General features: G+C 33.5%; 1 pseudogene; it reads right to left on the bottom strand.

The window, feature by feature from the left end:
• LOC134229111 (palmitoyltransferase ZDHHC5-like) lies at positions 1-12,545 on the bottom strand (annotated as a pseudogene).
• Positions 12,546-13,430: the final 885 nt, after the last annotated feature.

Here is a 13,430-nt window from a genome sequence, read left to right on the forward strand (position 1 = left end):
TTACATTTATATTTAATATTACATCTGTATAAAACAACATTGTGATAATACCCTTGATAAAAGTATAAAACAAGCAACTGACACGTGTGCCTGCTTAACACCAATAAATAGTCCAAGCACACTAATGTTTGCAATGAATAAGAACATACTCCAATATGTTTTATCAAGAAAAAAAAGTTTTGAATTCTTTCGTTTCTCCAAGTTAACTTTTTTAACTGTTTATAAAAGAAAAAATACCATGGGGATGTTGGTAATCAAAAATGACCAATAAAGATTTGATTAACTTACTGAATTTTAGTGCCTCAAAAAGGGCAATTGCTATTAGAATTTATTTTCAAATTAAATATTTGAAATACAATTCATTACTTAAATTATATAAAATCTACTAATTTTTCTACAAACAGGAATGTAGAGTTACCTAGATTGGCCAATATACACCAAGTACTAGTACTTACACAATAGATACCCTGTCTATTGAAGCATGATTTGGGCAATAAAAATTTTACTTAGGCCCCAAATAGACATGAAATTAACAAGTAAGTACAAACATATTTTGGCTTAATTCAACCTGTAATTCATAATGATTGAAAACAAAACAATTAGAAGACACAGCATTCAGTTTTAAGCAGTTTCCCTGATACCACTCATATTTTCTTTAATTTTCTCATAAATGTATGTCACATTAATGGTCTACATATACACAACCTGCGATACATGGTCACATCACAATTAAATTTGTACAGAGAGTGTATTGTGGTATGTTTTTCTGCACCTTTAGATTGACTTTATACAAAAAGATACCAACATGTCAGTAGCTACAGATATGTTGCCTCCATTCTTATTACGTTATTGATTTAAATGTTACAAACAATACAATATAGTTATACTTGGTTGTGACTGAAAGAAAGAGAAATGAAATATCCCTTCTTAACATCAATGCATCAATAAAATACTTTGCACACTGAGTCCAATACATATATTCACTTGTAGTGAAATACATCTATAGTGTCTAGTCATATGCTAAAAGTGTATACAAATTGTGGAAGAGAGAGAGAGAAAGAGAAAGCAGTTGACAATGATTGCAAAATACTTTTTTCAACCAATTTTCTGCAAAAATATAAATTATGGAATTTATCACGAAATCATTGATTTTGTGTGTGTGTGTGTGTGTGTTTGTGTGTGTTTAAATTCCATTTGAGATTCTGAAATCAAGGACACTTACTGAGCCTAGTATTCTTATAAAGCTTAAAAGTTCTTTAAAAATTTGAATGAGAATTATGAAAAAATTCTTGATTTAAAAATGACAGATACCCGATAATACATATAATTATCAAATTTCTTAAATGAAGTTAAAAATGATAAATCTAGTCAAGCTGGGAAATAGAAGGAAAGTACAAATATCTTTAGATTAAAACACCTTGTGGAAAAAAAAATTGAAAACCTAAAGGACGTTTATTTTATTTAGGTATATTTCAAAGCATATATTAGCCATATATGCAATACAGGCATATAGAAAATTTGTCATCGCTTATTTAAAAACACCAACTTAAAAAAATAAAACAGCATATTTTAATAAAACTGCATGTCATAGAATTTAAAATTGATATCACATTTAAGAAAAAGTCTACAAAAATAAACTCAGCACACAACCTTTATTTATCTCAAGCAACAAGCCCACCTAACCACCCCAAAATGTCTAGTGACCAAATGGGGTTATTTATTGGAAATTATAGTGGACCTTAAAGTACACAAAAACAGGCATCCATGGATAATCTATTAATCATGCACTTATACTAAAATTCTAAGAAAAATGAGTTTCTTTTTAATCCTATTATGTAAAAATTTGAAGGTATGATCTTATTTTAGAACTCTTGTTTTCATTTCTTAAAAAAAAAATCAAAATTTCTTTATTTACTGATGCCACAAGAGCATATAATGCACATTGGTCCACATGAAATGTTGTGAGCTTGAAAACAAAGGAAGCACTTTCAAACACTTGATATTCACATTCTAAAAAAATCACCTTGTAAAATACATAATTGTTCTCTTCTAAAATGGATGTGATATGAATTCAACAACAAAAATACAATTTCTCAATTTCAGTTCTGTTAAAGGCTTTCAACAGAAGAGGAGTGTTGGGACTAGTTCACACGATCAGTAAATTGATCTGCTTTACATTCTGCCATCTTCACTGAACAAAAAAGAATCATAAAATAATAATAAAAATATCACATCTTTAAACAGAAACTTCGAAGTTTGTGTCGTTATACAGATTCTTTTTCTTGCTTTCACGATGCCTTCCCTTTTGTTTGTGGGGATGTGACCCCTGTACATTCACAGGAGATTTTTTGCTTTGTGCATTAGAGTTCTTAATCCCCTGCTGGCTTTGTTCAACTAACTGGCTCACTTCCAGTGCCTTTACAAAAGACATAGGTCTCTTAGCAGTTCTTGGATCCTCATCAAAGAACCCTCCCTGATTGTTTGGTAGTGTCTGACTTCTCCCTAGGGGGAGGAGTCAAATGATCTGGAGTTGTATCCAGAGGACACAGAGGAGTTCATCAAGGGTCTCCTATCTACACTGTCTATAGAGCCCTCTGCACTGGCCGCTCTCTCCCTCCTGTGTCCATTCTGTTGACTATAGTACTGGGGCTTATTGTACCCCGGAGATTCTCGGGAACTATACTGAGGTTGTGAAGATCTAGTCATTTGACGTGATTGGCCACTGTGACTCCTGTCTGTGCCAGGGCTATTTAGTATATTTCTGGGAAGGGGAGTATATTTTGAAGGGGACCCCATGAGAGATTCTTCTGGAAGAGCCATGGGAGCTGTTCCATCCTGCAATCTTCCCCGTCTGCCCCTTTGGGGCGACTGTTCTACACGAGGCTGATGAATAACAGGTGGTCCACGAGAAGTTCTATCAGCTTGGTAATTGCTTGATGATGATGATGAAACTGGCTTTGACTGTGAAGTGTCAAAAAGATTTGTATAAGAATCAGACCTCCGATTATCATGGATTTCTGAGCCTTCCGATTGGCTACTTCCCTGGCTATGTAGGTCGTCTTGGTGATCCGACAAAAGTGGAGTGCGAGGGGCCTACACAACGAATAAAATGGGAGACAATTTCAGTTACGATACTGATGCTAAGACACCACAACATATGGCAATATCAGTTGATAAGGACTGGTGGTCGATTATGAGTATGTGTTAGGTTGAAGAGGTATGCCATGCGATATAAGACTTGTTACCTATGTGTGGACTACAGGATTGTAGTTACACCCTGCAAGAGAGCCAGAAAGACACACTCAGAATTAGTGCCAGAAAATGCAGAATTTTCAAAGTATTTTGAGTCTTTTTTTTTTTGTCAATTCATTTTATCTTTGAAAATTCCACATTTTGAAAAAAAATTATGACAAAGTGCTTATTCTAAAAATTACCAAATATTTTCCAAGAAACTAAAATTATTCTTACTAAATGAAAGACAATGCAAGATAAAAGCCCACTCTGACCACATTTTTGGGGAAAAGGGGGGAGGGGGGATGGTCTTTTAGATCAATGAAATAGTTTATCATCCGAAATACACATGATGATGTCCAGTGTTTAATATAATCACAATTTTTACTTCATAAAAAGTGGTCAGGGCAAGAGAACATAATTGCCAAGCATCAATTATCTCCTTGTTTCAAAAAAAAAAAACAAGAGGCCCAGGGGCCACAGCGCTCACCTGAGCACATCAGCTAGGAAAAAACACATATCAGATCAGACCTGAAATTTAACTTAAGTTGGGGGGGGGATTGAATTTTAACCCCAAAGGGATCATAATTTGAACGAACTAGAATCTACATTACCTGAGGATGATTCCATACAAATATAACTAATCCTGGCTTTGAAGTACTTGAAAAGAAGATTTAAAAAGTTTTCCCTATATATTTCTATGTAAAACTTTGGTCGGCCATTTTGGCCACACCCTTACCCCGTGGTCATGACTTGAACAAACTTGAATCTACACTACCTGAGGATAATTTCACATGAGTTTCATCTTTCCTGTTTCAATGGTTCTTGAGAAGAAGATTTTTTAAGATTTTTCCTATATATTCCTATGTAAAACTTTGATCGGCCATTTTGGCCCCACCCTACCCCCGGGGGGTCATTACTTGAACAAACTTCAATCAACATTACCTAAGGATGATATTCCACATGAGTTTCATCTTTCCTGTCCCAGTGGTTCTTGAGAAGAAGATTTTTAAAGATTTTTCCTATATAATCCTATGTAAAACTTTGATCGGCCATTTTGGCCCTGCCCTACCCGCGGGGGTCATGACTTGAACAAACTTCAATCTACACTACCTGAGGATGATTCCACATGAGTTTCATCTTTTTTATGGCCCAGTGATTCTTGAGAAGAAGATTTTTAAAGATTTTTCCCATATGTATTCCTATGTAAAACTTTGATCGGCCATTTTGGCCCAGCCCTACCCCCGGGGGTCATGACTTGAACAAACTTGGATCTACACTACCTGAGGATGATTCCACATGAGTTTCATCTTTCCTGTCCCAGTGGTTCTTGAGAAGAAGATTTTTAAAGATTTTTCCTTTATATTCCTATATAAAACTTTGATCGACCATTTTGGCCCCGCCCTACCCCGGGGGTCATGACTTGAACAAACTTGAATCTACACTACCTGAGGATGATTCCACATGAGTTTCATCTTTCCTGTCCCAGTGGTTCTTGAGAAGAAGATTTTTAAAGATTTTTCCTATATATTCCTATGTAAAACTTTGATCGGCCATTTTGGCCCCGCCCTACCCCCGGGGGTCATGACTTGAACAAAATTGGATCTACACTACCTGAGGATGATTCCACATGAGTTTCATCTTTCCTGTCCCAGTAGTTCTTGAGAAGAAGATTTTTAAAATATGCCACCAAATTTTCATTTATTCCCAATTATCTCCCCTTGAATGAGGGCGTGGCCCTTCATTTGAACAAACTTGAATCCCCTTTACCCAAGGATACTTTGTGGCAAGTTTGGTTGAAATTGGCCCAGCGGTTCTTGAGAAGAAGTCGAAAATGTGAAAAGTTTACAGACAGACGGACAGCTAGACAGACGGACGCCGGACAAAATGTGATCAGAAAAGCTCACTTGAGCCTTCGGCTCAGGTGAGCTAAAAATGTTACACAAGTTTTTTGATCAGAAATCAATGAAAGCTTATCATTATTTAATTAAACACTTTGTGACTAAAGGCATAGACAAATTTGGTTAGAAACCTTATTAACAATGTTTGTTACAACAAATGTCCAAATTCTGATTTATATTCATGAAAACATTTAGAATTACCGTATAAGTGGAAATTTTAGCGAGATGCAAATTTAGCAATTTGTCCTTAAAATTGGTATTTTATTTTTAGCGAGATGTAATTTGCGATTTTAAAAAGCTGACTTAAGAAGCTATTACAAATAAAGCGCAATAAATTTTTAGCGATATTCAATTTTAGCGATCTTGGCACCCTCGCTAATAATGCCAAAATTAAATCCTCACTAAAAATTCTGCTTATACGGTATTTCAAATTTCAACCTTGTGATATATCCTCTGAATTTCAATGTTAACAGAATTTTTAAAACACATACAATTTCTTGAGCTAGAAACTTTTTTTCCAGGTAGAATTTGGGGTCAGATGGGGCCAATTCCATATCTTTTAGCACAGCACTTTGTCATAAATAGTGTAAGCATTCAAAATTAATACTAAAGCTCTAGAGATAGTGTATATTGCAGTTATTTATGTATATGTAGTAATATTTGAAAATTTATAAATTAACAAATTGGTAATCGATGTGTTTAGATTCAATGACATGCTTGAATAACTGAAACGCAAAAAATCAAATATTGCTACATCACATTCCACAGGTGACAAGTGAGAATAAATATGAATGTTTGGTTTTCAAAGTTAAAAATATGGCATCACCTTCTACATCAAATAATATTCACTATAAATGAATGAAATCGACAAAACCTCCAAAGATTTTCTTGTTGTTGAAAAAAGCTAGCTTTTGTAATATTTTTTTTTACTCATGTGTTGATCAGCAGTTTTGGCCAACATCTTACTTTGAAAATGCACACATTATATTTTTTCCTCTATAAGAGCAAGCAATTTGTTATATAGTATATATGCATACATATGTATATATCTGTAAATAAAACAGAAAATTATATGAGAGTTTGGTCTTAATTTTCTGTCATTTTTTTCACATCTTGACTGCCTACTTATATTTTCAAATTCATAGAATTGCCTTTTGATGTTTTTTTTTTTTTTTTTTTAAATTCTTTAAATTTTGTGTATATACATACATGTATATCTAAATATTAACCATATATTCATAATTAAAGAAATTGTATTCTACATTTGCTACTCATTACATGCCTGGATGTACTGATACTACTAAACAGGAAAAGATGTCTCACATAATGAAATCAAACAATTAACTATTTTGCCTCCATGTGATAGTAATATTCTACGTAAGCAGAGTTATTTTTGGAAGCAAATTATGACCTTGTGAACTGTTAATCAACCTAGTGAAAATTAAATCACAAAATAGCAGCAGCTAAAACTGGCTTCAGTTCTACAAGCAGTGAGCAACAATGGTTACCTCAACTTTGATGATTGCCATATTTAGATGATTAAATTTGATTCCTAATCAGTATCTATGGGCTATTCCATATACATGTCAGGTATGGGGAAATAACAGGTAAAAAAATGAGAGTTGTGAACAAAAATCAAAATCAGACACCAACAGAATAAAAATAAAGCTTGGATTTGTTTATTAGTGAACAGGGTGCAGTGAATGTTTATGGAATAGCCCATCTCTAATGTAACTCCTGGTAGAAATTGGCCTGTGGTCAACTAAAGAATACACTACAGTGTCAGGGGGAATAACTGTGCACATCCACAAAGAGACTAAATGGAAAACCAAGACCAACCTGTCACATATAGGGTACATGTGTACTTAGAAGGAGTTAAATAAATTTCTGTCTTATCAAAACTATTGTACCTGTATTTATAAAAGAATGTATTACTGATATGAATGTTTACAATAAAAATATTTATATACTTCATACATAAATTCGATTAAATAAAAGATAAGTATTACTTAGTTGCATTAATACCTTGGAAGCATTTGATAAAATGTAGCAGAAATAAGTTTTTAAAAATTGTTCAAAATTTGTTACCTAAATATAATAATCATGTGTGATACAAGTCATGTACCATCTGAAACCAGGTTAAATGAACATGCGTAACGATAAATAAATTATAAATAAGGTACTGAAAGATGAGTCTATATGGATTAATAAAGACCACCAATCCATTTAATAAAATATTTGATTGAAACTGAAAAATAAAAGAAAAAAATTAAAATTAAAATGGAAAACAATTTATATCACTTTAATTCAAATCAGCAAAGGTGCCTGATACTCAGAAGCTATTTAATAAAACCTTTCAGAATCTGTTTATATCTATTAAAATACATGTATATACCTGGTAAACTAAGTAAACAAATATGAAATGACCAGAATAACTGTTTTCTACTTTATCTGGTGTTTTTCTCAAAATCTTCTGTGAATTGGTATCAAATGTTGATTAAACATACTGAAAACTCATCTAAAAGATGACGTCTCTTTCTTTTATGACGTCATTGAACTGTGTGTCAGCCAAAATTATTTACATACCTTTGAGCAAGAAAAACACAAAATTTTGCCCCCCCCCCCCCCACTAAAGAAACTGACTGCAAGTTTAGTGGTTACACTGAGGTGAACTACCGGTACAAGAGATTCTGTAATTGATAATCTTATGGCAGTAATGGCACATTTAATTTCTAATACATTGTACACGAAATACCCATTCCTATTGTTATATTTATGAAATTAAGACATTGTTACATTTTTATTGTATACTGGACTTTTTTTTCTTTTTGAATGTAATAGTTTCAGAGTATCATCACCTTCCTGAAAATAGGATAAAATTAAAACAACTGATGCATGTCTGTTTAAAAAGAATTATGAAACATGTTGACAACATGTATTTCTCCGTTGAGAAATATATACCTAGGTAAGTAACAAACTTAAATTAAAAATTCAATTAAAACACAAAATTAATTTTGAATTTTGAAAAAAAAAACTGTGTAAAAAGTCTTCATCTTTATTTCATTTACTTATTAATTATAATGCTCTTGAAATATGAAATATTTTGAATGAGGAATGACGGAGACACAGTTTTTATTTTGTAACAAATGGGCACATTCCAAAACAACAACAGAGGGGTTCGGAACTGTACATTGCTGAAATAAATCCTTACGTTCTGGTTCACTACTGCTGTGTTTCTCTTTACCCCATTAGTACTAGCATCTGTGTACAACTTAATTTCCTTATTGGCTGATGTATACTTCACTTTTGTAGCATCTATTGACAGCGTTCTATGTTTAGGCACATAAGATGATAATCTGAAATAGTGAAATTAAGAACCAGGTCATTTTTTTTTTGTTAGTGCTCCAACACACATTTTTTCCAGGTGGGTAGGTAGGTATTTTTTTTTCCTTAATTATTTCAGAATACACAAATGATCTTAAGACATAGTCCACATAACTTGTCCAATGAAAATGCTCACAAGCAAATCAGTGATCTTAAGAACAATGTCTGCAAAGTAAATTTTCAGTTTCAAAAACTTTTTTTTTAAGTCTTGCATCACCTTGTGACCATAAATATCCATGAACTGGTCAGGAGTTACTTGCAAACCTTGTGGATATATCTAATATGTGTGAAGACTTGTAAACCCATCACATTATTTAAATGCATTGGTATTATGTTTTGACAATAAAACATAGGTAATCAGAGATTACAGAGCTCACCTCAATGAATGTTGTCTTTAAGTAAGGCAAAGTCACACAATTAACCAACAAAAAGTGTACATCCAAAAATGCAAAATTTATGCAATTTTGATTTTATACTTTGGAATAGACCTATATATAAACTTCAAACTAGTTCTCCATCATGAAAACGTAATTAAAATCCAGCATCTGAAGCAAGTTTGAGAGTTTTCATCCCTTGATGCATCATTTGTGCAAGTCTGGCTTATATAAGCCTTATAGTTTCTTGGTAATAGACCTGCATCCATAACTTTTACGAGGTGTCCATTATCTGGAAAATGTATGTCGAATTCAGCATCTGAAGCAAGTCCATTAGTATGCATCCTAAGATGTACCATCCATGCAAGTTTGGTCATTATAGGGCTCATAGTAACTTGGAAATGAAACCTGCACCAAAAACATAAACCTGTTCACTGATGCGGAAAATGTAGGTAAGATTCAGCATCCGAAGCAAGTCTGGTACTATGCATCCTAAGATGTACCATCCATGCAAGTTTGGTCATTATAGGGCTCATAGTAACTTGGAAATGAAACCTGCACCCAAAACTTTAACCTGTTCACTCAACCACAAAGTGTAGGTCAGATTCAGCATCCGAAGCAAGTCTGGTAGTATGCATCCTTAGATTTATCATCCATGCATGTTTGGTCACTATAGTGCTCGTAGTTACTTGGAAATGAAACCTGCACCAAAAACATAAACCTGTTTACTCATGCGGAAAATGTAGGTAAGATTCAGCATCCGAAGCAAGTCTGGTACTATGCATCCTAAGATGTACCATCCATGCAAGTTTGGTCATTATAGGGCTCAAAGTAACTTGGAAATGAGACCTGCACCCAAAACTTTAACCTGTTCACTCAACCAGAAAATGTAGGTAAGATTCAGCATCCGAAGCAAGTCTGGTAGTATGCATCCTTAGATTTATCATCCATGCAAGTTTGGTCGCTATAGTGCTCATAGGTACTTGGAAATGAGACCTGCACCAAAAACATTAACCTGTTCACTCATGCGGAAAATGTAGGTAAGATTCAGCATCCTAAGCAAGCCTGGTAGTGTGCATCCTAAGATGTACCATCCATGCAAGTTTGGTCAACATAGGGCTTATAGTTACTCGGAAATGAGAACTACACCAAAAACTGCACCAAAAATGTTAACCTGCTCCAAAAACATTAACCTGCTTATTTCTTTGCTGAAATTGCAGCATCTGAAACTTTGACTGGTACAATGAAACACACTAGAAACATCTTCCATGCATGTCTAATCAATATAGGACATAGAAGTACTTAAAAAGAAAACTGCTCCAAAAAACTTAACCTTAACCCGGGACGCCGACGCCGACGAGGACGCCGACACCAAGGGTATTACATAAGCTCCCCCAACTTCGTTGAGGTGAGCTAAAAATACTTACTTAGGCCACACAGGACCACATAAGGTATATTTACAGTTCAAGCAACATCCCTTGGTGAAAGGATTGTGTCCCCCTTTAAACCTTCCAGTGACCTGCAATATTAATGTTTACAATATAAGTCAAAATCTGTTATAGTTTGTGCTGGCATTAAATTTTTTATGCATGACAAACTGACCTGTTCATTTGTAGTTCTTCCCCTTGAAACCAACACGACATGAAATCCAGTCAATCCTGACACAGGGAAAATTAGTAATCCAATAATTATCATATCAATTAATCTAAACCTGATTAAGGAAATTCAAATATTAATGCCATGCACTAATCCCCCACCTTTTATTTGTAATACTGGTTCAATCCAAACAACAACTGTCCCTTATTGATTTAAGATATTGGTGTAATCTATGCAAATATGAAATCAATAGACAAATTTTTGTAATGACGTCAATCTATTGATGTTAAATTAGGACACGAAAAACTTCCTGAAGAACTTCGAATTTAATACAATCACAATGACATTCATGCATTATAAAAAACATCATCAACATGGAAAATTCTGATTGAATTCATTGCAAAAAGGATACGCTACTATATTGCCAACAGTTTTCAAATTATCTTTATGTCTAAGCACATAAAGCAAGCAGAATGAAAATACACTAATCATGTGAATGCATAATGAACACAAGAAAAGGAAGAAATATCTGTAGTTCCTTCGCCCTATACAGTTGTTCACCCAAGGACAATGGTGATCAAATGTCTGAAATGTAAAGCAAATTATATTTCTATTTTACAATTCTTAACACATATAACAATTCAATTCTAAAAATATGAAAGAAAATTTTAGCAGTTTTTTCATATACAGCTGTAATTTCATGATTCCTCAAACTAGTAATTTTTTAACATTGTCAAATTCATTTATCATTTTTAAGGCACTGAAGTATTAAAGTCAGGTAGATGAATTTGACAAGTTCAGGCTACCAAAAAAATGACATGGGAGATTACACCCTGAGTTCTTACCTCTATACATTTATTACACACACTACAATGAGAACACCTAGGTGGTCTGTAGAACTGACACGTTGTACACCACTTCATTCTCACAGCTATACCATTTATTTCTACAGGCTTATATAGGGGTGCTCGAAAATCATCATCTTTTACTTCATCTTCATGTGCTGAAAAGTAGATAACAGTGCCTGAATAAGATGAATTAACAGCATATTATTACTTGAAATGCATCATTCTACTTCTAGAAGAAGGCAAGAAGTGATTCATGACAACATCACATGTCCATGTAATTTTGGTATTTCTCCATGGAGTCCATCCATATCTTTTTATTAGTCTCCTATCGGGGAATCCGGAGAGGACTATAGGTTTCCTCTGAGTCTGTCCCTCCGTCCGTCTGTCCCCATGTCTGTCTCTCAGTCTGTCCTACTTGGTTTTCTGCACTTTTATTTCTAAACACTTCCAGATGTTGAGTCGAATTTTGGTATGTGAGTGTATCTTGATGAGTTACAGATCAAATTTGAATATCGTTTCACTTCAATGATTTTTGACAGAATCATGGCATATTAATTTTTCATAATGCTTTAAGATCGGGTTTGTGCTGCGCTAAATTCCAAAGGTCAACATGGTAAATATGAAGCGTAAAAAAAAAGACATTGAAAAAATCATAATGGGTTGAATTTTCATCTTTATGTGGATTATTTTTTTAGGTTTAAGGCATGCACAATCTCAAAATTTTAATATCAAGCAGTTTTACTTAAATTTTAATATCAAGCAGTTTTACTTTGGACATTTATAACTTTTGCATATTATAAAATGACATCCTAAAGAAAAAGGAGAACGGTAGGGGACATGTACTGCTTATGCAATACTCTCAGAATGCTAGTTCTAAATGTCAAACATTGTTAACTTTGCAAAATGCTGGAAAATGACCGCTCATACACAAGCAATACCAGCACAATCATAGGTTTAAGAATGAATCAGATTTTGCTAAATATATGTTTTAGTTTAACAAATTTAGAAAAACTTCCAAAATTTTGTTTTACCAAGTGTTGTGCTGAAAGGAAGAAAACTCGGCAAAATTTACCTCTGGGATAATATCCCGGATCCATAAAAGTAGCAAGTCCAAAGTTGAGTATGACAAACAAGGTAAGAATCCCCTCATAAATTGGAATTGCTAATGTGTACAAAATGGACAAGTCTACTAAGGCTGGACATCTACAATAAAATAAAATTTATAAACTGTATGGAATATAGCTATTAATAAACAAGTAATTTCATACAAAATTATAAATATTTTAACATACCCCACCCCACCTCATAAAAAAATTGTAAACAAGAAACCAGTCTCTGAAAGGTTTGTTTTCATTAATTTGGTAGTTTTTTCAGCGCAACCAACTAGCGCTAACTCATCACCGCCCATCAGAATATCTAGTGATACCCAAAATAATTGTTCAATAACTTTAACTTAGTACATGACTAGATGTAAAAGCATTCTGAACGAACTCACAGAAAATTTATTTATAGTAATAACCATAGCAACCATGACTGCTGAAATCAAAAATGGACAGACAGAATTTTGTATATCTTAGTATAGTTTGCTTGTGTACCAAAATCTTACTTGAAAAGAAAAAAAAATGTAAGAGGTGTCGCATTTTTTAAACTAGATGCTGTCATGAGACAGTAATACCCGCACTAAGGTGTTTGCCTCTAAATGCACACTCCTCTAAAATTAGGCTTTACCAAAGAAAAAGTCAGTATAATTTGATAATTTACATAATAGCTAGGGCCTCCATGTATTCATCAAATTGAGCATAATATTCACAAGTGAACATGTGACCCATGGGCCTCGATCTTATAGGTACATGTATTTCATATTCATAATTCATTACCAGTCTGAAATTAAACAACAGAATTCAATTAATGATGTAAATTAGGTTTGAAACAAGGGGGGGGGTAAATTTTTGGCCCATAATTGGAACTTTTTAAATCTATTTTCTCATATAGATCAACAACAAATATTATTCAAATTAGTTTAAAGTGTTTTTGATTATTTTTTCCAAAATGTACAAACTTTTTTATACTTGATTAGGCAGAAACACCTTGAAAGC

The sequence above is a fragment of the Saccostrea cucullata genome, unplaced genomic scaffold (genome assembly GCF_032062105.1).
Source record: "Saccostrea cucullata isolate Sc308-1 unplaced genomic scaffold, CSIRO_AGI_Scuc_v1 ctg405, whole genome shotgun sequence".
NCBI lineage: Eukaryota > Metazoa > Mollusca > Bivalvia > Ostreida > Ostreidae > Saccostrea > Saccostrea cuccullata.